This window comes from Microcaecilia unicolor, chromosome 2, assembly GCF_901765095.1.
Source record: "Microcaecilia unicolor chromosome 2, aMicUni1.1, whole genome shotgun sequence".
NCBI lineage: Eukaryota > Metazoa > Chordata > Amphibia > Gymnophiona > Siphonopidae > Microcaecilia > Microcaecilia unicolor.
Window position 1 is genome coordinate 490,312,578 of NC_044032.1, and position 23,392 is coordinate 490,335,969.

At 41.3% G+C, this 23,392-nt stretch overlaps 1 protein-coding gene across 3 annotated transcripts in view; it reads left to right on the forward strand.

Moving 5' to 3' along the window:
* LOC115461368 (SH3 domain-binding protein 2-like) overlaps window positions 1-23,392 on the forward strand; it is a 245,844-nt gene that overhangs the window by 87,098 nt on the left and 135,354 nt on the right. For 2 of the 3 annotated variants that reach the window (XM_030191123.1, XM_030191125.1), the window contains exon 2: window positions 12,344-12,456. The exons of the other annotated variant lie outside the window; for it this stretch is intronic. The gene's annotated coding sequence lies outside the window, so the exon portion shown is untranslated. The remainder of the gene's footprint in view (window positions 1-12,343; window positions 12,457-23,392) is intronic. 3 annotated transcript variants of the gene reach the window in all.

Below are 23,392 nucleotides of genomic sequence, written 5' to 3' on the forward strand. Positions count from 1 at the left end.
AAGTGTGCCCCGGTAGTCTAATGGGACTGGGCAGGAATGGTCCCTTTCTACTCCAGATTCAAAATATTAGTACTGACCCCTATTAGCAGTCAGGTAGTGCTATTCCTAGGTGGTCAGCCTTCAATATAAGGGGACAGCTCCTGCCACATCCCACTAGACTACTGGGGAGCACTTCTGGGTAAGTCCAGGGAGTGGCAAGGTGCAAGGTGTCCAGGGAGGATCAGGGGATCAGAACATAGAGTGGATATGGAGAGGAGATCGAGTGTGAGGGAGTGGAGTGGATGACAGAGCCTCTTAAGTGGTTCCCAGCAATATCCACGTAAGAGTCTTATTTGGGTCCTGGTTGAATATTGGCCAGGACCCACATACGGTGCCAGTAGCTAGCTGCATGCTGTTCCTACCCAGATATTCAATGCTAGTACCTGGACTTGGCTTGGCATTGAATATCTGGGTCTACATTAGCCAGCGGCAATCAGTGATTAAAAAAAACACTGACTGCTTCCAGCTGAATGTCAAGAAAAGGGGGGTAAATGTTTTGTGGACCCCAACTGCCTTTCTTTAATATTTTCATGCAAGTCATCTTTTACTTGCCTCATAAGACATAAGAATTGCCATTCTGGGTCAGACTGAAGGTCCATTTAACCTAGTATCTGACTTTCTAATAGTAGCCAAGCAGGTGTCACAAGTATCTGGCAGAATCCCAAACAGTATTATGATTCATAAGTACATAAGTAGTGCCATACTGGGAAAGACCAAAGGTCCATCTAGCCCAGCATCCTGTCACCGACAGTGGCCAATCCAGGTCAAGGGCACCTGGCACGCTCCCCAAACGTAAAAACATTCCAGACAAGTTATACCTAAAAATGCGGAATTTTTCCAAGTCCATTTAATAGCGGTCTATGGACTTGTCCTTTAGGAATCTATCTAACCCCTTTTTAAACTCCGTCAAGCTAACCGCCCGTACCACGTTCTCCGGCAACGAATTCCAGAGTCTAATTACACGTTGGGTGAAGAAAAATTTTCTCCGATTCGTTTTAAATTTACCACACTGTAGCTTCAACTCATGCCCTCTAGTCCTAGTATTTTTGGATAGCGTGAACAGTCGCTTCACATCCACCCGATCCATTCCACTCATTATTTTATACACTTCTATCATATCTCCCCTCAGCCGTCTCTTCTCCAAGCTGAAAAGCCCTAGCCTTCTCAGCCTCTCTTCATAGGAAAGTTGTCCCATCCCCACTATCATTTTCGTCGCCCTTCGCTGTACCTTTTCCAATTCTACTATATCTTTTTTGAGATACGGAGACCAGTACTGAACACAATACTCCAGGTGCGGTCGCACCATGGAGCGATACAACGGCATTATAACATCCGCACACCTGGACTCCATACCCTTCCTAATAACACCCAACATTCTATTCGCTTTCCTAGCCGCAGCAGCACACTGAGCAGAAGGTTTCAGCGTATCATCGACGACGACACCCAGATCCCTTTCTTGATCCGTAACTCCTAACGCGGAACCTTGCAAGACGTAGCTATAATTCGGGTTCCTCTTACCCACATGCATCACTTTGCACTTGTCAACATTGAACTTCATCTGCCACTTGCACGCCCATTCTCCCAGTCTCGCAAGGTCCTCCTGTAATCATTCACATTCCTCCTGCGACTTGACGACCCTGAATAATTTTGTGTCATCGGCGAATTTAATTACCTCACTAGTTATTCCCATCTCTAGGTCATTTATAAATACATTAAAAAGCAACGGACCCAGCACAGACCCCTGCGGGACCCCACTAACTACCCTCCTCCACTGAGAATACTGGCCACGCAATCCTACTCTCTGCTTCCTATCTTTCAACCAGTTCTTAATCCATAATAATACCCTACCTCCGATTCCATGACTCTGCAATTTCTTCAGGAGTCTTTCGTGCGGCACTTTGTCAAACGCCTTCTGAAAATCCAGATATACAATATCAACCGGCTCCCCATTGTCCACATGTTTGCTTACCCCCTCAAAAAAATGCATTAGATTGGTGAGGCAAGACTTCCCTTCACTAAATCCGTGCTGACTTTGTCTCATCAGTCCATGTTTTTGTATATGCTCTGCAATTTTATTCTTAATAATAGCCTCCACCATCTTGCCCGGCACCGACGTCAGACTCACCGGTCTATAATTTCCCGGATCTCCTCTGGAACCCTTCTTAAAAATCGGAGTAACATTGGCTACCCTCCAGTCTTCCGGTACTACACTCGATTTTAGGGACAGATTGCATATTTCTAACAGTAGCTCCGCAAGTTCATTTTTTAGTTCTATTAATACTCTGGGATGAATACCATCAGGTCCCGGTGATTTACTACTCTTCAGCTTGCTGAACTGACCCATTACATCCTCCAAGGTTACAGAGAATTTGTTTAGTTTCTCCGACTCCCATGGTACTTAACCCCAAGGGACAAGCAGTGGCTTTCCCTGGATCTACCTTAATAATAGTTTATGGACTTTATCTCCAGGAATTTGTCTAAACCTTTCTTAAATCCCGCTACATTAGCTGCTTTTACTACATCCTCCAGCAATGAGTTCCAGAGCTTAGCTATGCATTGAGGGAAAAATAATTTCTATTTGTTTTTTAAATATTACTATACAACTTCATAGCATGTCCCCTAGCTTTTCTATTTTTTGAAACAGTAAATAATCAATTCACATTTACCCATTCTGCTCCACGCAGGATTTTATAGACCTCTATCATATCCCCCTAGAGCTAGTGGCATCTCTCTTCAAGGTTTGTTTGGATTTGGATTTTTGTTCATACCTTTTTCAGTAGTAGCTCAAAGTGAGTTACATTCAGGTACACTGGGTGTTACACACACATCCCGTCAGACAGTTTATCTGCATTCTCGGATAATTCAGATAAACTGTCTGACATCTCTCACTTCCCTTTCCAGCAAAGCTCTACCCCCCTCCCCCGGCATATCTTCAAATCACCTCTACTCCAGTCTTTTCTTGGGCAGTGTTCAGACCTGGTTTTACAGCCTGTCTCACTGACACAGACTACTCAGTAATTACTGTGGTAAATGAGACTTTTATTAGAGGTTGTAAGATACACAGTAATTAAGATATATACACAATGATTAAGCCATATAACTGAAAAGAAACAATACCTATAAACAATCATTTCATCACTGGTCCCTACATCCAAGCAATGCTAGGAGTTTCTAGACCAGGAAAAGAAGCAATAATGCACTATACAAACATCATATCTATACATACATCACTGGTCCTTACATCATCCAGGCTCTTATCATCAGCTGGGGGGGGGGGGGGGCCAGGAGTTTCTTTGACCAGGAATTATGGTTCTCTGCGCAGTTTGTATGTTACTCACAGATGAGCTCCCAATTTCACTGACGGAAACTCCCTTTTTTATTAGGCTTAGAACTCATGTTCAGAGCTAAGGAAAATTGCAGAATGTTTGAGAATTTCTCTGATTAGGTAAACAAGCCATACTTTGGGAATGTGGTCACATGTTTCTCAGTCCAGGTGGCCAGTCTGAACTCGAAAAAGGTCCACCTCTCCTTTCACATACCAAATTAATTAGAGCTGTATCTTATCTTCTTCCACATTTCACACGAACAGATTTACTTCTAATCAAAAATACAGACCCCGAGTGCACTTGTCAGTCAAGGCTGAGTTGAGAAACAATCTTTAAAATTCACTTCTATTACAGGCAGCGGCACTCATAGGCTGCCTGTGCCTGCACCGGGACTTTCTCTCACTCTGAACTGTCCCACCCCTTCTGATTCGACTTCCTGTTTTGTGAAGGGCAGGACGGTTCAGAGTGAGAGAACATCCCGGTGCAGGTGCAGGCGGCCTATGAGTGCCACTGCCCGGGCAAGACTGGAGTGGAACTGATTTGAAGGTATGGATGGAAAAGAGGGGAAGGGGACAGGAGACACACCCCTGTGAAAAAATCCTGGATGCGTTTGTGCCTTCAGCTGTTTCTTCTCCAAGCTGAAGAGTCCTAACCTTTCTAGCCTTTTCTTATATTATTATTATTATTTGTTAGATTTGTATCCCACATTTTCCCACCTTTTTGCAGGCTCAATGTGGCTTACATATAATCGTTAGTGGTGTTAGCCGATTCTGGTCTGAACAAATACATAGTATGAATGAATACAAAGTGATATTGTGGTAGAATGAGGTATATATATGGTAGGTACAATTGGGGGGAACTTAGGGCGGGAAAGGGGAAGAAGAGTCCGGTAATGTCCATTACGGTCTTTGGTTACATTGTGTTGCAAGTGTCCAGGTATTCTTATGTTGGGTCGGTGGGGTATGCTGTTTTGAACAGGTCTGTCTTTAGTGCTTTCTGAAAATTTAGGTGAAAATTTGTATGAAAATCATTCCCCTTCCACCATGTAATCCTTTCACATTCTCCCCCTGTATGATTTCTATCAAAGGCGAGCTTAGCATATGGGTTGTGGGTACAACCTCAGAAATATTTGAGAGCAAATTGATCTTGAAGAGGGCACACCAAAACAAATGTATCTATATCACACGCATTCCCACAGCATGGCCCCTGTCTTTTTTTGTACCATTGCTATGCGTGTAGCCAGATATATGTATCAAAGTTATTTTGAAGTATATGACATGCTGTCAGTTTGTTGGCTCCTCATGTAGCAGACTTACCCCATCACAGCAGCACAAACTCCTAGAATGTGAACAGCAACACTTCAAATATTACACTGAGCCCTAAAAAACCAGTACAAACCACACTTCTAGAGATTCTTATGTAGAAATCACATGCTAGTTGCAGAAACTCACAAGATACAGAATAGGCTACCATAAAGAAATATGGTCATCAAAAATTAAAATGAAATTCCAAGAAGCTGATTCTGTTGGGTGTAATGTGATGTGAGATAAAATGTGTTACAGTATACCCATAGTCCTTCTACTGCAAGGCTGCTGTAGCATTTGTTAAGAAAGTAAAGGAGGAGAGAGATCAACCGAGAGCAGAACAGTGACACTTCTTTATTTGAAAATATGTAAAAACACTGACGTGCAATATACAGTAAGGGGTAAATTCTATATGTGGCACCTAAAAATCGGCAATGAAAATTGTATGCGCTGAGTTCTATTCTATAAAGGGTACACGTGGAGTGGAGGAGTAGCCTAGTGGTTAGTGCAGCAGAGTTTGATCCTAGGGAGCTGAATTCGATTCCCACTGCAGCTCCTTACATAAGTACATCAGTATTGCCATACTGGGACAGACCAAAGGTCCAGCATCCTGTTTCCAACAGTGGCCAATCCAGGTCACAAATACCTGGCAAAATCCCAAAGAAGTACAAAACGTTTTAATACTGCTTATCCCAGAAATAGTGGATTTTCCCCAAGTCCAATTTAATAATGGTCTATGGACTTTAGGAAGCCGTCCAAACCTTTTTAAAACTCTGCTAAGCTAACTGCCTTTACCACATTTTCTGGCAACGAATTCCAGAGTTGAATTACACGTTGAGTGAAGAAACATTTTCTCATATTTGTTTTAAATTTACTACTTCGTAGCATTCATTGCATGCCCCCTATGTCCTAGTATTTTTGGAACGCGTAAACAGACGCTTCACATCTACCCGTTCAACTCCACTCATTATTTTATAGACCTCTATCATATCTCCCCTCAGCCGCCTTTTCTGCAAGTTGAAGAGCCCTAGCTGCTTTAGCTTTTCCTCATAGGGAAGTCGTCCCAATCCCCTTTATCATTTTCATCGCCCTTCTCTGTACTTTTTCTAATTCCACTATATCTTTTTTGAGATGCAGCGACCAGAATTGAACACAGTATTCGAGGTGCAGTCGCACCATGGAGCGATACAAAGGCATTATAACGTCCTCATTTTTGTTTTCCATTCCTTTCCTAATAATACCTAACATTCTATTTACTTACTTAGCTGCAGCAGCACACTGAGCAGAAGGTTTCAACATATCATCAACGATGATACCTAGGCAAGTCACTTAATCCTCCATTGCCCCAGGTTCAAATAAGTACCTGTATATACTATGTAAACTGCTTTGAATATAGTTGCAAAAATCACGGAAAGGCAGTATATCAAGTCCCATTTCCCTTTCCCTTTATAGAATCCTTTATAGAATAGCACTTAGGGCATAAACAGCGTGTAATTTTAGACATATGCAATTACACCTGCTAAAAGCTGGTATAAATGCCAGCTCTTAAATTAGGCAAAGTTCAGCTGAATTCTGTGTTTATGCACGTAAAATTTTGGAACGCCCCAAGCCATACCCCCCAAAATTTACATGCGTTAGGATTTATGTACACATAGTTATAGAATATGATCAGCGTGTAATGCCTATTTAAGGCCATTTAATGCCAATAATTGGTTGTTAGCAGCTCATTTGACTTAAGTTGATTTTGAACTAATTACGTGGATTCTGAACCATTTTGGCATCCAAGCTCCAGTTTTGTCCTGGTTTGATGGTTTCTTGACAAATCGGCATTACACTGTAAACGAGGATTCCTGAAAGATGGAGTTCTTCAAGTGGAGTTCCTGAGGCTCCCCACTCTCCCCCTCCCTTTTCAACCTATTAATGCAGTTCCTGGGTGGTGGTCTTGACCAAGCTAAGATGCAGATGACATCACTGTGATTCTACCTGTCTCTCAACTGTGGTCTGATACGCTATCTCACATTAGAAATTATATTTATATGATAGATAACCAGATTGCATTTCATAGGCTCAAAACTAAATTTTTATGGCTAGGTTCTAAATTGGATCCAAGATATGTTGAGTCTATATCCCTATCTGGTACTCTGTTTTCTCTGGATCTTCATTAAAAAATTCTGGGGGTGGAGGTGGACCATTTATTGTATATGCAGTGTCTTACTCAGACTATCATTAGACATTCTTTTGTAATGCTGAGAAAGTCGAGGATTTTTAGAAAATATTTCAGTTTAGAGGTTTTCAGGATTTTGGTTCAGTCTTTAATTCTTCCTAGACTGGATTATTTTAATCTTACGTTAGCTATCTGTTCTAAATCACTTATCCACTGTTTACAATTGGTTCAGAATTCTGCTGTTAAATTGATTTTTGGATTATCTCGATTTGAGTCACTTCAGTCTTATTACTCCAAACTTCATTGGTTACCTGTTGCTGAGATAATTCAGTTTAAATTAGGTATTACCACCTTCAAAACTTTTACTGGGGAAATTCCTGACTATATGTTGAATCTAGTATCCGGGTCATTCCATGCCAAGTGGTCTAAACTTTCCCACCATCATGTCTCCAATTTTGTTCAAATTTTATCTGTTGCACGAGTCAGGTGTTAAACAAAGTTTCCCCAAATTTGAGGTCTCTAACTGCAATAGTTGCAGATCTAGATCCTCTTTTCTGAAAGGTTGTCAGTCCATGAGCGCGCGACATTTACCAAAATGCCATTTTTGGGGTCTAATAAAATCCAAACACATTTATAAGAATGGCTAAAAAATTCAAATCCTGTACAGCTTTTGATGCTAATTCTGATGAAATACATTTTAACGTTATGGATGCAAAATCCAGTCAAGCAAGTTGACTCAAAGTGTGCATCAAAATTGGTCGCGACTCATCGGAACATATTTGGACCAATATTCATACCGCAACAACTTCCATGCAAACAAAGATACGGACTTGAAATTTTGAACAAGCATTATGCTTGTGCTGGACATAATACTGCCAGATTTGCAACTAACCAGCATCTAAAACCGCCCTGCAGGATCCCTTCAAAGGTTGGCACTGTCAGCGCAAATGGTAAAATGTACCAGATAAGCAAAAAACTTGGGTATTAGAAATAACATACTCCTGGAAATGCCCTAATTCTGTCATACTCAAATCACATTTTTCTCTCTCTGGACCGATATACTCATATCACCCCTCTCCTCAAGTCACTTCACTGGCTTCCAATTAGGTACCGCATACAGTTCAAGCTTCTCCTACTTACCTACAAATGCACTCAATCTGCAGCCCCTCCTTACCTCTCTACCCTCATCTCCCCCTACGTTCCTACTTGTAACCTCCGCTCTCAAGACAAATCCCTCCTTTCAGTACCCTTCTCCACCACGTCCGCTAGTGCTGAGTATTCTTTAGGCTAAGATTGACGCAGACCATTTGACCCTGAGGCAGGTGACGAAACGTTGGCCACCGTTGGTCATGGTCGCATTTAGCGTCTCGAGAGCCTGGATGGGATACAAGCTAAGTAATTTATATATTTGACTTCTAAGAGTAAAGAAAAAAGATTAAAAGAAAAATTAAGTAAAAATAGAGAAAAAATATTTGCAGCAGATCATTGGGGTGTTTGCCGATGATGAAGCAGTCCAGCCTCCCGAGAGCTCTTTAATCATTGAGCCGGGGGCTTCTTGAGGCTTCACCTCTTTATTTAATGAATTTATTATCAGAGTGAAAGCCAGTTGAGTCTCCACTTATCTCCTTCATTATATATGGTTTTTCAGATAGAAGTATTGGAAGGAGATTGCCTTCAGTATTAGTTTTAATCATTGAAGCATTATGATTGGACAGACATTATTATTAGTAGTAGTAGTAGTAGTAGCATTTGTATCCCACATTTTCCCACCAATTTGCAGGCTCAATGTGGCTTACATTTGCCGTAATGGCGGTTGCCATTTCCAGTTAGCAGAATTACAAATGGTGTTACATTAAGGTGCATACATACATGGTAACATACATGGTACATAGCATATATGGAACTAATCATGGTATATATATATATATATATATATATATATATATATATATATATATATATATATATATATATATATATACCATGTGCATACATACATAGTAAAGAAGGATACATTAAGGTGTTCCATGAAGGTTGCATTGGTTGTAACATACATTTGGTCATCGACTGTAGAGAGACCCTATTCAACATAGGTTTAAAGTGGTAGTGCTTGATCATTACTAGCAAGAAGGCTAATCAGTTCTTGTGATGAGATTTCGTTTTAGCATAGATCGTGTATAGCGTTATTATTCAGAGTTTAAGATGGATGTTTATGGTATGCCTTCTTGAAGAGATCTGTTTTCAGTAGCCTTCGGAAGATGGTTAGGTAGTGTGTCATTGATAAGATCGAGATGGGGTGGGAGGGGGGGAGATGTGGACAGTCTGCTGAATCATAAAGACCAATGGTGTATTTTTTTTTTCACTAGGAACTATGACTCCTGGAGGTTTAAATTTGGAGATTGATTGGGCAGCAGCTATGTAAATAGGTCCTGCGATGTCATTATTTTTATGTTACTTTCATTGGCACTAATGGGTCAGGTGACTTAATTTAAAGCACGTTCAGCGTTACGGTGTTAGTGACACTATGAGGCAGGCACTGATGCAGTACGTGTGATTATTGTATAGTAAGGTATATGTGGTTACATTGAATATAAGTCAGTTTTAAGCACAGATAATTTTTGGCACTGATTTGTGGATTTGTTTTGTAGTTTTGGTGGACCACACCCTGAGGCAGCAGTTGCGAAACATGCCACTTGTTGGTGGGGGTGTCCATGTTCTGCAATATCTATATAAATAATTCTCACCTCAAACATTCTGAAGCTCACTCTGTGGCAGGGAAACACTGAAGCCCTGCATTGTTGAGGCTGTCAGCACCACTCACTGTCACTTATGCACCACTCACTGTCACTCATAGACCCGCCCTCAGCCATGCCCCTTCCGCACATAATTCGCAACCCCAACGTTCTAATGAAGCTGCAACTTCCGAGGTGGCATAGATCTAAATTTTTCCCCATGACTGCTCCGCCCTCGCGTCACAACGTGATGACGTCGAGGGCGGGGCTATGACACTCAGCGAATCCCATCGCCCCACCCGCTACTCAACCCTCCAGCACAGATCGCCGCCGCTCCCCCCCCCTCCCTCCGTCCGACCAGCTGTTTTAAGCTGGAAGTCTTCAGCGTATGCCTTTCCTAACCAGTCCATGTTACACCGGGTGAGCCTAATCCTGTGCATCTCTGTGTTCTCTAAACCTGCACACAGCAAGTTCAAAAAAATATGAAGCGTTAGCAGGCTCCACTTCTCAGCCGATCTTCGGAAAGGTAAACACACAGAAAATGAAACTGAAGACGAAGCCCCCTCTCCCTTCAGCAAACTTCTCCCCGTTAAGTTTCACAGCTCCATTTCTCAGCCGATCTTCGGAAAGGTAAACAAACAGAAAATGAAACTGAAGACGAAGCCCCCTCTCCCTTCAGCAAACTTCTCCCAGTTAAGTTTCACAATCGCCCTTGACACAAGGCCACTTTCCCTTCCTCATCCTACAGCTGCACAGAGCACTGACTCTGAGTGGACTACAGCATTTTTATTTATTTTTTCCTGTTACCAGTTTTGAAAGGCAGGGTGAATGCTGGGTTCCTCGGGCCCAGAGAAAAAAAAATTCTTTTTTATGTCCAACAATTGTATTGTTTTTACAAAAACAGAAACAATTTATCAAGTAATAATATCAATCTCTCTATCACACACACACACACTCTGTCACACACACTCATACATTCAACTCTCTATCACACACTCACTCTCACACACACTCTGTAAAACACACACACTCCGAGGAACACCTTGCTAGCGCCCGTTTCATTGCTCTCAGAAATCGGCCTCTTTTACTAGTGTGAAGATAAGTGTCAAATGAAAGTAGATTATTGCATTCTTGAACATTTTACAAGTATTCTACAGAAGTGACATTTGTATATGGAAAATTGGAATAAATATTTGAGACATAAAGAAATATTTTTGTGCTATTTGGAACTGAGGTTGAAAGAAATTAGCAACTGGTCACAGCTGGGAGTTCCTTTGTGATTTAAGTATCCCTGCTTGTTATTTTGACCAGTCGGCCAGCTGAGCATGCACAGAGCAGCCAAGCATTATGCTGCTCTGCACATGCCAAAAACGTCCAAAAAGGACGTCCCTGACAAGCACTTGTCAGAGCGGAGAGCCGGAGCGCAAGCTGCAGCCGCCGGTACAGCCGGTGATCCCTACCGCCCCACTCTCGGAAGGAGGGGGTGGATTGCGGCTGACCGTGCAGACCCTCCTCCCCGGGAACGTGCGGCTCTGGGGGCAGGAGAGGAAGGTGTCGCAACAGTCCGGGCTTCTCTTCCCCGCCATGTCCTTGTGAAACAATAATAGTTGCCGCTGGAGGTGGAGATGAGCTGGCCCGGCACGCAGCAGCCAGAAAACAACTTCTGTTCTGAAATCCAAATGGGTTGTGAATGTTTGCACGATGGGGGGTGAGAGTTGCCCCAAATGACCACTGCCGGTATCGGGACGTGCGAGGACGTCCAAAAAAACCTATTTGGACGTCCCTTTCAATTATGCCCCTCCTCCAGGTCTCTCTCAGCCAACGACAGCATGTTTAGCTGACACCGGTGACAGCTAAACGCACTGTGATTGGCTGAGAGAGACCTAGAGGAGGGGCATAATCGAAAGGGATGTCCAAATAGTTTTTTTGATTTGGACGTCCTCGCACGTCTTGATTCTCTCCGACGGTCTTTGAGATTATTAAACTGATATTTTGCTGTTGCTGTTTGCTCAAAATGCTTCTGGGGTATCTACCCGTGAGTTGTACTAGTTCATGTTAATGGATGTGTTTTGTACTATGCTATTGTATTGCTTCTCAAAACTAAAGACTTCTACAAAAAAAAATCTGGGGGGGGGGGGGGTGGAACATCCAAGTGCTCGTCAGGGACGTCCTTTTTTGTTTTTGAGTGAAGGACATCCATGTTAGGCACTTTAGAAGGACGTCCCTGATAAGCACTTTGGACGTTTCCCCCCCCCCCCCCCCCCACCCCTTCCAATTCCCTCACAGCAGCCCCAACAAAAGGTGCAGACCTCCCATTAGGTTTTCCACAGTGAGGGGATCGGAAAACGGTAGTGCATCTCATTGTAATACGATTTGTACACATTATAATACTAATTTGCTCATCTGCATTCCGTTTTCGTTAGTTGGTACCGTGATAGGAAAATGGCTCAAAGAACCCTTTTGTGCATGTCATGGTTTACTACTTGCTCATTGAACTGGCTAGAAGCAGTTTAAAAACCACATTGTTGGCTCATTAAGTTTAGTGCATCTTGGCCTAAGTGATTTACCTTCTCCTGAGGCATGAAGGGTTTAAAGTGACTTGCCCAAGGCCACAAGGAGCTCCCTGCCCACTGCTCTAACCATTAGGCTAGTCCTTTGCTCCAGAAAGGTTGATCTTCTGTATGATGCCTAATAGCCATATAAAAAAAAAACTTTGTGTAACCATTATATAAACGTTTGGGACCAATTCTATATAATTTTTTCTATTTCTCTAAAAAGTGTGAAATCCTGCTCTGCTTTGGAAGGAGTGATGCCAGAGACCATATCTTTTACCAGATGCTTTCACCACCCTGACAGTTAAAGAAAGCAGTCTGAAACAGCTACAGTGGGAGGTAAACAATTAGCTTTTTTTTTCCTTCCCTTGTTGTTTAAATGGTATTAGCATATACCATAAATAGAACATTTAATTACTCATTAGGTGTGGGGTTTGTTCTCACTGAAGAGGAGGAGATTTCCATAACTTGATTTGCTTTGTGGTTGCTGGGCAGCATGTTTCACAGCATCTCCTTGTGCTCTTCTTTGGCTTTTGACTAATGTGGATTCTCGTGTATACACAATTCAGCTTAAGATACAAATATGTATGTAGGTATTGTAGTCCTTGTTACCAGTGAGCATCAGGGTGGGTTGCTTAAAGCTTTTTTGGACAGTTTTGAGACCAGGACCAGCAAGCTGGGAGGCCAAAAGGCACATTCAACAACTCAGTCCAGGCTAGAGGATGAAATTCCAGCCAAAAGGGTTTTATTTAAACGTGGATGACAAAAGGAGAAAACACAGGTTTTTGGTATAACAATTTACCATCACAGACAGAATAAAGGTAATCTTCAAACTTACAGTCTCTTTAGTAGTAATAGTAGTTCTGGTGAATTCTCTGTCTTAGAAGAGATTCTTTGCAGAAAGTCCTTGAAAGCTATTTCTCTCTCTGGACCCCGTTTCCAGAGAGGGCTGTTATGAGGTAGTTGGTTTCTCAGGGAACTGGGCTCTTTGAGCCTGCAGGTACACAGTCCTGATTAGGTGATCCCTTCCCAGTGGGATTCATGACTGAGGTTCTCTGTCCTGGTACTACTTCTGGATAACTGATTTCTGCCGCTCTTCTCCTTATTTCTCCCATGAAGGCAGTGTTAGTAGTCTGGTCCCCACCTAGAACCAGCACAGGAACTGGTAGGTTCTGTTGCTGTTTCCTCACTCCTCTCCCCCTATGCGCTGGCTGTGTTAGTCAGCCATAAGCTCCCCCTTACTTAACGGTGCAGTGGCCAGAGGAGCAAAGAACCAAAGACAAGGTCAGCCCTATGAACTTGGTATTTATAGTCCCTCAGTTCCCTCCATAGGGCATCTCTTCCTACTGCTGTTACTAGGCAGATGGATCAACCCTGGTTCTGAAAACTACAAAAAGCATTCCAAGTCAAAATGTTCACTTACGTCTTTCTAATAAAGGCAGTAGAGATCACTGTATGTGTGTATATGTAATATATAAAATATGAGGGTTAAATGAAAAGTAATGCCTCTTCCTCCACAATTCAACAGATGACAGCACTAATGTGCTATATGTTTTCACTTGTTCTTTGAAATCATCTCAGGTGGCAAGAAGTATCTGTATGAAGAGGCTGTTGTGCTATTTCTTGTGAAAAGGAAGCAGAAGCATGGGATGAGCACTCGGTGTGATTTAAGCAACGTACCGTTATAGAATTTCTGACTGTCGAAGCAGTCCCTCCAGTTGAAATTCATTACCGCATATGGGTTTTTAATGGTTATGACTGTTGATGTGTGAGTACTGTGCATTTCTGAGCTAAAAAAAATATATAAAGATTGTGAACTGGGAAGAGCTGATTTATGTGATCAGAAATGAAGCGGATGACACATGACAGCAACAGATGAGTCTCACATGAGAAAGGTCAACAAACCCATAAAGGAGAATTGAAGGATCACTCAGAGCATTACACTGCAACGGTGAAAACTCTGAAAGAACGATCAAGAAGAGTTTGGAAGCTTAAGATGGAAATTATGTTGCAATATAACACTAGGCCTCCCATAGCATGAAACGCCACAGCGACAATTGCAAAGAGGGATCTCAGTCATACCTCATCTGCCATACAGCCCAGACTTAACGCCATGGGATTTCCGTCTTTTTAAAAAATTGAAAGAATACCTTCAAGGCATCTGTTTGATTCAAATGAAGAGGGGGAAAGGACTGTGAGGAACTGGCTGAAGAGACAAGATGTGCAGTTCTTTCACAACAACTTCAAAAACTTGTCCATTGTTGGCACAAACGTGTGGCGAATGGTGGTGACTATGCAGAAGAGTGAATACGTGTAGTAAAAGAAGAAGTTTTAATTATTATTTTTGTTTTTTTTATTCATTATAATATCTTCATTAGAACAAAAGCGATGGAGGTGGAGGTATTACTTTTCATTTAACGTGTGTATGTGTATAGATAGATACATAGATATAGATGTGCCCTCAAGTTAAATTACTTCTGGTGACCATACAACGAGGGGTCCCCTCTCGTTGTGGTTTTCTTGACTTGATACAGAAGAGGTTTGCCATTGCATTCTCCTGCACAGTGGAAGGCACTGCTATGTTGCTGCTGCCCAATGTAAGTTGCATGACCTGGACTGGTATTGCTGCTATAAACTGTCCAGCAACAGACCCAGACAATGCAAAGTTAAGTGATTTGCCCAAAGCCACAAGGACCCGTTGTTGGGTTTGAACCTGGGTCTTCCAGTTCCCAGCTCACTGCTCTAATCGTTAGGCTACTTCTTTGTGCCACATACATATGTATCTATTTATCTATATATCTGGATATAGAAATATCTTTGTATTAAAAGATGAGAGCCTGATTTATCCAGGCTGCTCTTCTGTCTCTGTGGCTAGAACCATTGAGAAATTGTATTCCTACAAGTCTTCCATACATAAATCCAAGTGATTTATTTATTTATTTATTTAACACATTTATATCCCACATTGTCCCACTTAGTTGCAGGCTCAATGTGGCTTACACAATACCGTAAAGGTATGCTCCGGTTCAATAATACAAATACGTAGTATAGTAGTAAGCATGTAAGAAACATAAGTATAAAGCAACAAAGAAATAAAGAGGGGATGGTGATAAAGTCTAGTACGGTCCATATTTTGCTGTGTCGCAGGAAGTAGAAAGTTAATTTGGATCATGGGGGTAGGCCTTCTTAAACAAATTGGTTTTCAGTAGTTTCCTGAAGTTAAGATGGTTATGGATAGATCTCACGGTTTTGGGCAAAGCGTTCCACAGTTGTGTACTTATGTACGAAAAGCTGGATGCATAAGTTGATTTGTATCTAAGTCCATTGCAGTCTGGATAGTGCAGATTTAAATAAGTTCGGGACAGGCTGGTACTGTTTCTGGGTGGTAGTTTTATGAGGTCCAACATGTATCCAGGAACTTCACTGTAAATAATCCTGTGGACAAGAGTGCAAACCTTGAAGGCAATACGTTCCTTGGTGGGAGACCAATGCCAACTAGTGGTTGTCAAACTGTGGATTGGGACCCCGAATGGGGTCACATCATCAGTGTGAATGGGATCACAGAAACGGAACCACTTCCCTTCTCTCTAGACTTACACTGTGACCTTTGCCCAGTGGTGGCTATGAGCTAGTGAACATGCAAAGGCCCTGGCACCTCCTGGACAAACGTCCTGTGCTAACTGCTGCTATTTTTGCCTTGCTGCTATGACCATTATTGCTGCTGCCTTCCTGTTTTGGGTGAGGAGAAGGGGGTCGCATACATTTTCAGTTGTTAAAATGGGTCATATTGGATAAAGGTTTGAGTAGTATTTGAATAAGTAAAATTTAAAATAACATACAGTATGTAGATGTTCAGAATTCTGCATGAAAATGTGAAGGAAGACAAAAGCAGTTAGTGGACAGGCGCAAACAACATAGTTTCTTAATTCTATGAGCAAAACAAGACATGTTTTCACCATGCAGAAATGTTTGTGTGTTAGGTTTTATACACATGATCGCTCTGTCACCCATTGTTCCTTCTTGTTCTACGACTGTTCTTTAATTCCCATGTCTTGGGGTATGATATCACGTCTCATTCTGAGATGTGCAGCACAGCATGCAAAACAAAAACAACTGGGTCTTACTTTGAGGATTATGGTCCTACATAGGTAAACCACAAAGCAGATGTAAATGAAATGGTTTTAGAAATCTGCCAACCTAACTAAGAGGGGAAGCATCTGAGAGTAATTGTTTCTGAAAGTCTTAAAGCAAGGGTTCCAAATTATGGTTCACACACACCGTGTAAAGTTGAGAGATTGTGGTGGGGTGATTTTGATGCTACATTTTACTCCCCTGTTCCTCCCCCACCACCCTGGTGTTTCACATTTGCTGGTTCAGGCTGGGAGGCCTTCAGAGTCACAACAGATCCAGGCAAAATTAACAATGAGAATGGACTGCATATTGCTAAGCACTAGTATTTCTACTAAAAATCTGCACAGGAAACAAAAGTGAGCATGTGCCACCCTTGAAACAGCCAACGGAAATTCTGAAACTCTATCATGTATTTCTCTACAGGCTCCAGCTCCATGCTATCTCTCATCTCCTCTGTATGTTCTAGAAGTCTCCATTCATCGGGCAAACTGCTTCTATCAGTGGCCCCCTTCTCTGTTGCTAACTCTAGGCACTATGCTTTCTATTTTGTGTCACTGTGTGCCTGGAATGGCCTTTCATAGTTGGTGTGTGTCGTTCCATCTTTGGCCATATTTAAGTCACACTTAGACCCACTTATTTATTTACATATTTGATGTACCGGCATTCATTACAACACATCATGGTGAATTAGAAAAGGCTCAAAGAAGAGCGACCAAAATGATAAAGGGGATGGAACTCCTCTCTTATGAGGAAAGGCTGAAGAGGTTAGGGCTCTTCAGCTTGGAAAAGAGACAGTTGAGGGGAGATATGATTGAGTGGTGTAGAATGAGTAGAAGTAAATCGATTTTTTTTATTTGTTCCAAAAGTATAAAGACTAGGGACACTCAGTGAAGCTACATGGAAATACTTCTAAAACAAATAGGAGGCAATATTTTTTTCACTCAACAAATAGTTAAGCTCTGGAACTCAATGCTGGAGGATGTTGTATCAGCGGTTAGCATGTCTGGGTTTAAGAAAGGTTTGGGCAAGTTCTCGAAGAAACGTCCATAGTCTGCTGTTGAGACAGACATGGGGAAGCCACTGCTTGGCCCTGGGATTGGTAGCTTGGAATCTTGCTACTATTTGGGTTTCTGCCAGCAGGTACTTGTGACCTGACTTGGCCACTGTTGGAAACAGGATACTGGGCTAGATGGACCATTGGTCTGACCCAGTATGGCTACTCTTATGTTCTTATGGTTACATATCATGGAGGCAGTGATGACAGGCAATTAATAAAAGTTACTAGAAACAGATGACAGGCTGGAAATAGGAACTTACCTGGCCTTTACACATAGGCAACCTGTTATAAAATGACCCTTCACATGTATCATAGATAATTCGCGTATAGATTGCAAAATGTATAACCAGTGTAAAATTGGGGAGGCAATCCATACAAAAGGCTATCCACAGGTCCAGCAGATAAAGACATCAAAGAGATGAGAAACTGTTTTTTATTTGGAAATATCTTGAAAATACTATAATACATTTTGCTCCTATAATATCCACAGGAAGGAGCAGATTTCTGATGTCTATGTGTGAAAGTCAGGCAGTGAATGTCCCTGAGTTATAACTATTGTGACCTCTAATAAAATTGTTATCAAACAAAGAAATGTCAAAACTATTGCTAGGTTATTTGTTTTGCGTGATCCAGTTCCTTCTATATTTACACACAACTATGCAAATTTGTTACAAAGGGATAAAGGTGACCCTTCTGTATTGCCAACTAAATTTTCCAAAACATGAACTTGGCCCTGTCTTGTTTCCATGACCACCACCACCACTATTTTTGGTCTTATTACTAGGTCTCCCTTCTTTTTTTGGTTTAATGTAGTGTTTTGTTACTCTATTTTGTAATGTAAGCACCTTTTTTTTTTAATCATGGCCACTCATCTTGTTTTAAAAGTCTCAATTTTCAGCTTTCCCTTTTGCTGTTTTGTATTGCATTGATGTTCTTGCTATATCTATGTGATGTCTGTACAGGGATCTGATGATTAACTGGATGTAGCAGAAAACACTTTTAGTGGCTTTAGATACTAAAATATCTTCAGAAAGGGAATAAAAATATGAAGGAAAATGAGGAATGCTAATAAGATTTGTTCTAAACTTGAATTTAATTATCCAAATGCTGGGGCCTGATGTGTTAAGTTTTCTCCCATTTGGTTTATTGTTTGCTAATACTGCAGATTTGATCGTATAAATTTATATGTATGAGAGAGACACCAGGAGGGGTTGGCAGATTGAATGGAGAAGTTCCCAAACATTCTTTTGGATTGTAAAGATTAATAAAAATGAACCCAAGTATAATAATATATCTAACCACTAGATGTCACTGTCAGCAGATTTCAAAGGATCTGTTTTACATTTTATTTATGGGGTGCTACTGTTCCAAGATGGTAAGTATAGCTGTGTGTTTCCACAAAGGTAGCATATTTAAGTACCATAAACCACTAGGACTCAGTACACATAGCAAGCAGTAACACACTACACAGTTTAGTCATGAAGTATTGCCATAGTATTGCGGTAGGTGGAAGGTGAATCTTGAAGTGCAAACGGTATTCTGGTGGCTGAGGGGGAGCCGAAGAGGTAGGCGTTTCGTTTTAGCTTGGTTGGTTCCTGTTTGTTGTGATGCTGTTCCACTGTTATTTTTTATGTCAAGATGGCGGAAGCAAGCGACAGTACTACTGAGGGTCCAGGGCACTGTTCTCCTGCCTCCACATCATCCTTTCTTAATGGGGATTTGGAAACTGAGGCAATAAAAAGCCCTGCGTCCTGCATATCAGCAGACTTGGGAGGCGGCCTTAAGGTCCCGGAGGAGATCATACCCCTGCCTTTGATAGAGGTGATGACCGTAAATCAGCTCCAGTACTCCGTGAACAGCAGTGGATATTTGAAATGTGCACAAAAGTACTCCATGGTTTGAAACTTGAATGGCAGCATTTTTATTAATGAATTTTAACAGTAATTTTCTTTGGACATTCTTTTCCTGGCATAATGAACAGATATACGACCGCTGTGAAAACAACATACGACCACCTAATCTTCCGGAAACTCCTAAAGACTTACCTGTTCAAAAAGGCGTACTCAAACAACTCAACCTAAACGCCTAAACGCCTAAACACAACAATATAAATGTTCATATTGGACATAACCTACTCTTCCCCTTGACCCCCAATATGTCTATCAATTCTGATCATTAGTCTGTCATAACCTAACTTTGTATTTGTTCATGCTGGTATTGGCGACTGCCACTACTGCACTTTGTAAGCCACACTGAGCCTGCAAATAGTTGGGAAAATGTAGAATACAAATGCAAATGCATATAGAGCAACCATTAAGAAAATTATACAGCTCAGTTATTAAGTTTCACAATAGAATCTGAATGCGAATCACTAATAGGCACCCTATTAGGGATGGAGGTATGACAAGCAAGGGGCAGTGGGGGAGGCATGCATAGCAGAGTTCATGGAATTATTTCCAGCCCCTGTGTATGTGTGTGTGTTTCTGTCCTTGTGTGCACCTGTGTGTATCGGAGTTGAGCATATGTATATATCTGTGACTGGGAAAATTCAATTCAATTTTTGTATATAGCTAATATCCCCTTTCCAGGGTTCAGTGCGGTTTACATGCTAGGTGAGATAAAAGCAGATAGTGTTGGTGTGAGGTATGAGAAACATTAGAGACCATTGGTGTAATGCATGAGATTAAAAACTTTAAAGGAAAGGATAATGGATGATACTAGGAAGTAGAAGTCATGATGGATTATTATGAAGCAGTCTTTGGGAAAAGAGAGGTTTTTAGCCTCTTCCTGAAGTTGAGAAGAAAAGGGAGGGACAGCTTGAAGGTGTTTGTGTTGCACCTGCTGGAACTGCTGCTTCCAAAGAAAAGTACTGGGTCATTTGGGGGGGAAAGGGGGATTTTACTTCTCTGGAACTCCCAGTCCAGTCAGCCTGTTTTGAACTTGATCTGCGTGTTCTCCATTTTTCCCCATACCAAATGTAAGCCCATTCTGTTAAGTTTTTAGAATGATTTTGCCCACAGATAGGTGGACAGAGTGAGTCTCTACCCCATTTTTATTCCTTCCAACCCAATGGAGTATTGGAAATTATACATAATGAGTTGAAAATATCTGTTGCTCTGTCTAGAGGCAAAATAATTCCTAAAATGTAATAAAATGGACTACATTTGATGGGATAAACCAGGGGGAAAAACACCAATTTCAAAATGGGCTGGATTGGACAGGGGTTTGGAAGATTTAGCCCCTCAAAAATGGTTTAGTAATTCTATAGAAGTAGTTTCAGCAGCTGCAGTATAGAAACATTGATGATTGCAAAACAGCAGTTAGAGAACTGGAATGCTGTATATCGCTCCTCGATTTCGACGTGGAAATCAAAGCATATTCCATAACAATGCACATAACTTTAGTTAACAAGCTAATCAGCACTGATAATTGGATGTTAAGCAATTGTCAGCACTAATTGGCATTAATTAGAATTTATGCACACTACTTTCAAAGCGTATTCTGTAATGTGGTGCGTGTAAGTTCTAAGTAGCATATTTGAAAATGGGCGTGGTTATGGGAGTAGAATGGATGGGTCGTGGATGTTTCTAAAATCTATGCACTTTGTTATATACCCGCTCCATGCCTAATTTAGGTGTTGGGATTTACACCAGGTTTTAGTTGGCATAATTGACTGCAACTAAATTTAGTCGTGCAGAGCAGCACTCAGCGTATTTTATAATGTATGCCTAAATTAAAGCATATTTGATAGAATATGCTTGGTTTCCACACAGAAATCGAGGCACAATGTATAGAATGTAGCCCTTAGTGGTGGAGAAGCATGGCAATGCTTATTGTTTAGGGACAGTGACAGCCTATGGTTAAACTTCAGAATCTGTCTTCTGAATTCTATTGACAGTGACAGTTAATAGAAATTTTTTATTTTATTTTTGTTACATTTGTACCCTGCGCTTTCCCACTCATGGCAGGCTCAATGCGGCTTACATATTATATGCAGGTACTAATTTGTACCTGGGGCAATGGAGGGTTAAGTGACTTGCCCAGAGTCACAAGGAGCTGCCTGTGCCTGAAGTGGGAATCAAACTCAGTTCCTCAGTTCCCCAGGACCAGAGTCCAGCACCTTAACCACTAGGCCACTCTATTATCATACTTGGTTTCATTTTATTATTCTTTTCAAACCAATGGAATATTCATGAACCTCCCTGGATACCACCGTTCCACTCTCTCTTCCAGATCAGAGACAACACAGATAAACACACACACATGCCTAGAGGAGTTGGAAAATATTCTATAAGCCATGCTCCACATATTTTCCCCACTTGTGTATTAGTTCTAACATTCTGTTGGGTTTGTTAATATAAAACCCAAAATCTATTTAACTCGGTTGTGCACCCTTGAGTTTCCAGGGTTTCCTTTATATTTATTTACCTAATATATATTTTAGTATAAATTGTTCTTTTGTTGAATAAAATATGTATGTCTTTATTATGGAAGTAGACTTGCTGGACATCATGGGGCTCATTTTCAAAACTAAAAAACGTCCAAAATAATGTCATAAGGTAGCAGAAGGACCTTTTTCTTTCAAAAATGTCCAAGTTGCGATTTTCGACACCCTGATTTTAGACATTTGCTCCACAGTTGGTCCAAATTTCAAGGGGGTGTGTTGGGGGCATGTTTTGGGTGGTACATGGGTGGCACCAAAGATAGACATTTTTATAAGACCCTTATTACGGGCATTCCATCATATTTGGCAGATTTGCTAATTTTGTATGTCCCTAAGTGGCCTCTAAGGTCCAGTTCTCAAAAGTGTTTGATGATTTTATCTTTTTGGACCTTTGACTTGGAAGCTACGTTTACTAAGATGTTTAGTATTGCTGGTCCACTTTCCTGGAATTAAATGCCGTGGTACTTGTGGATAGAGGAGTCGTTTCTTGTGTTTATAAGCCTCCCTAAAACATACCTATTTCAGGAAGCTTTTGGGACCTCAACATGATGAATTTTCGGGTTCTCTCCTCCTAGATGTTTGCTGGGCCACAGTTGTCAGCACTGGATATGTTAAGGCATAATGTGACATGATATATGATGGTTTATTTTATGTTGTCTGTCTATAGTGCTATGTCTAGCTATAGTTTTTATTCTTTCCTATTTTTGATACGGCATTTCTTTTTACTTTTATTTATATGATTCTGAATTATAAACTGCCTGGAAGGTTTTTCCCATGAGCGGTATATCAGATTTTAAATAAAACTTGAAACTTCTGCAATAATGGAACAAAACGAAAACATCTACCCCCAGATTCTGTAAATGGCAACTAAAGTTGTGCACGCAAATCAGCAGGCATTGCTGATTTGTGCATTCAACTTAATTATTTAACAAGCTAATCAGCTCTGATAATTGGCCACTAATAAGCAATTATCTGCACCAATTAGAATTTACACTTGCAACTTTCTAAGCGTATTCTGTAAAATGGTGCATGTAGATTCTAATACGTGGATCACAAAAGGGGGTGTGGCTGTGGGAGGGGCTTGGGCTGGTTGTGGGCGTTCCTAAAAATTACACGTACTGTTACAGAATATGCTCGATCTGTACCTAAATAAGATGTGAGCATTTACACCAGTTTTTAGTTGGCATAATTGACTGCGCCTAAATTTTAATCACAGGACGGCTGCAACATGTACTCTATAAACAGTGCCTAACCTTAGGCAAAGCTTATAGAATAGTGCCTTTATTTTTTTTGTCGCCATATATAGAATCTGGCTTCTATTTCCAGTATTAAGACGTTTTGAACTAGACCTATTTCAGCCACAACTAAGTGACCGAAAGGTGCCCTTAATGACCACATGACCACTGAAGGGCTTAAGGCTTTAACCCCCCTTACTCCCTCAGAGGTCTCTAACCTCCCTCCCAACCCCTAAGGTGTCCCACCTCCTCTGACACAACTTCCTGTGCCCGAGCAGGAGGTACACAGCAGAGAAAACGTTTTCAGAGCCAGCTGGAGGCTGTTTGCTTTCGTTTTTTAATGCTGCCAGCAGCCTACAGGAATGCTGGAGGACTGCCAAGGGGAGGAGGGACACACGAGAGAGATAC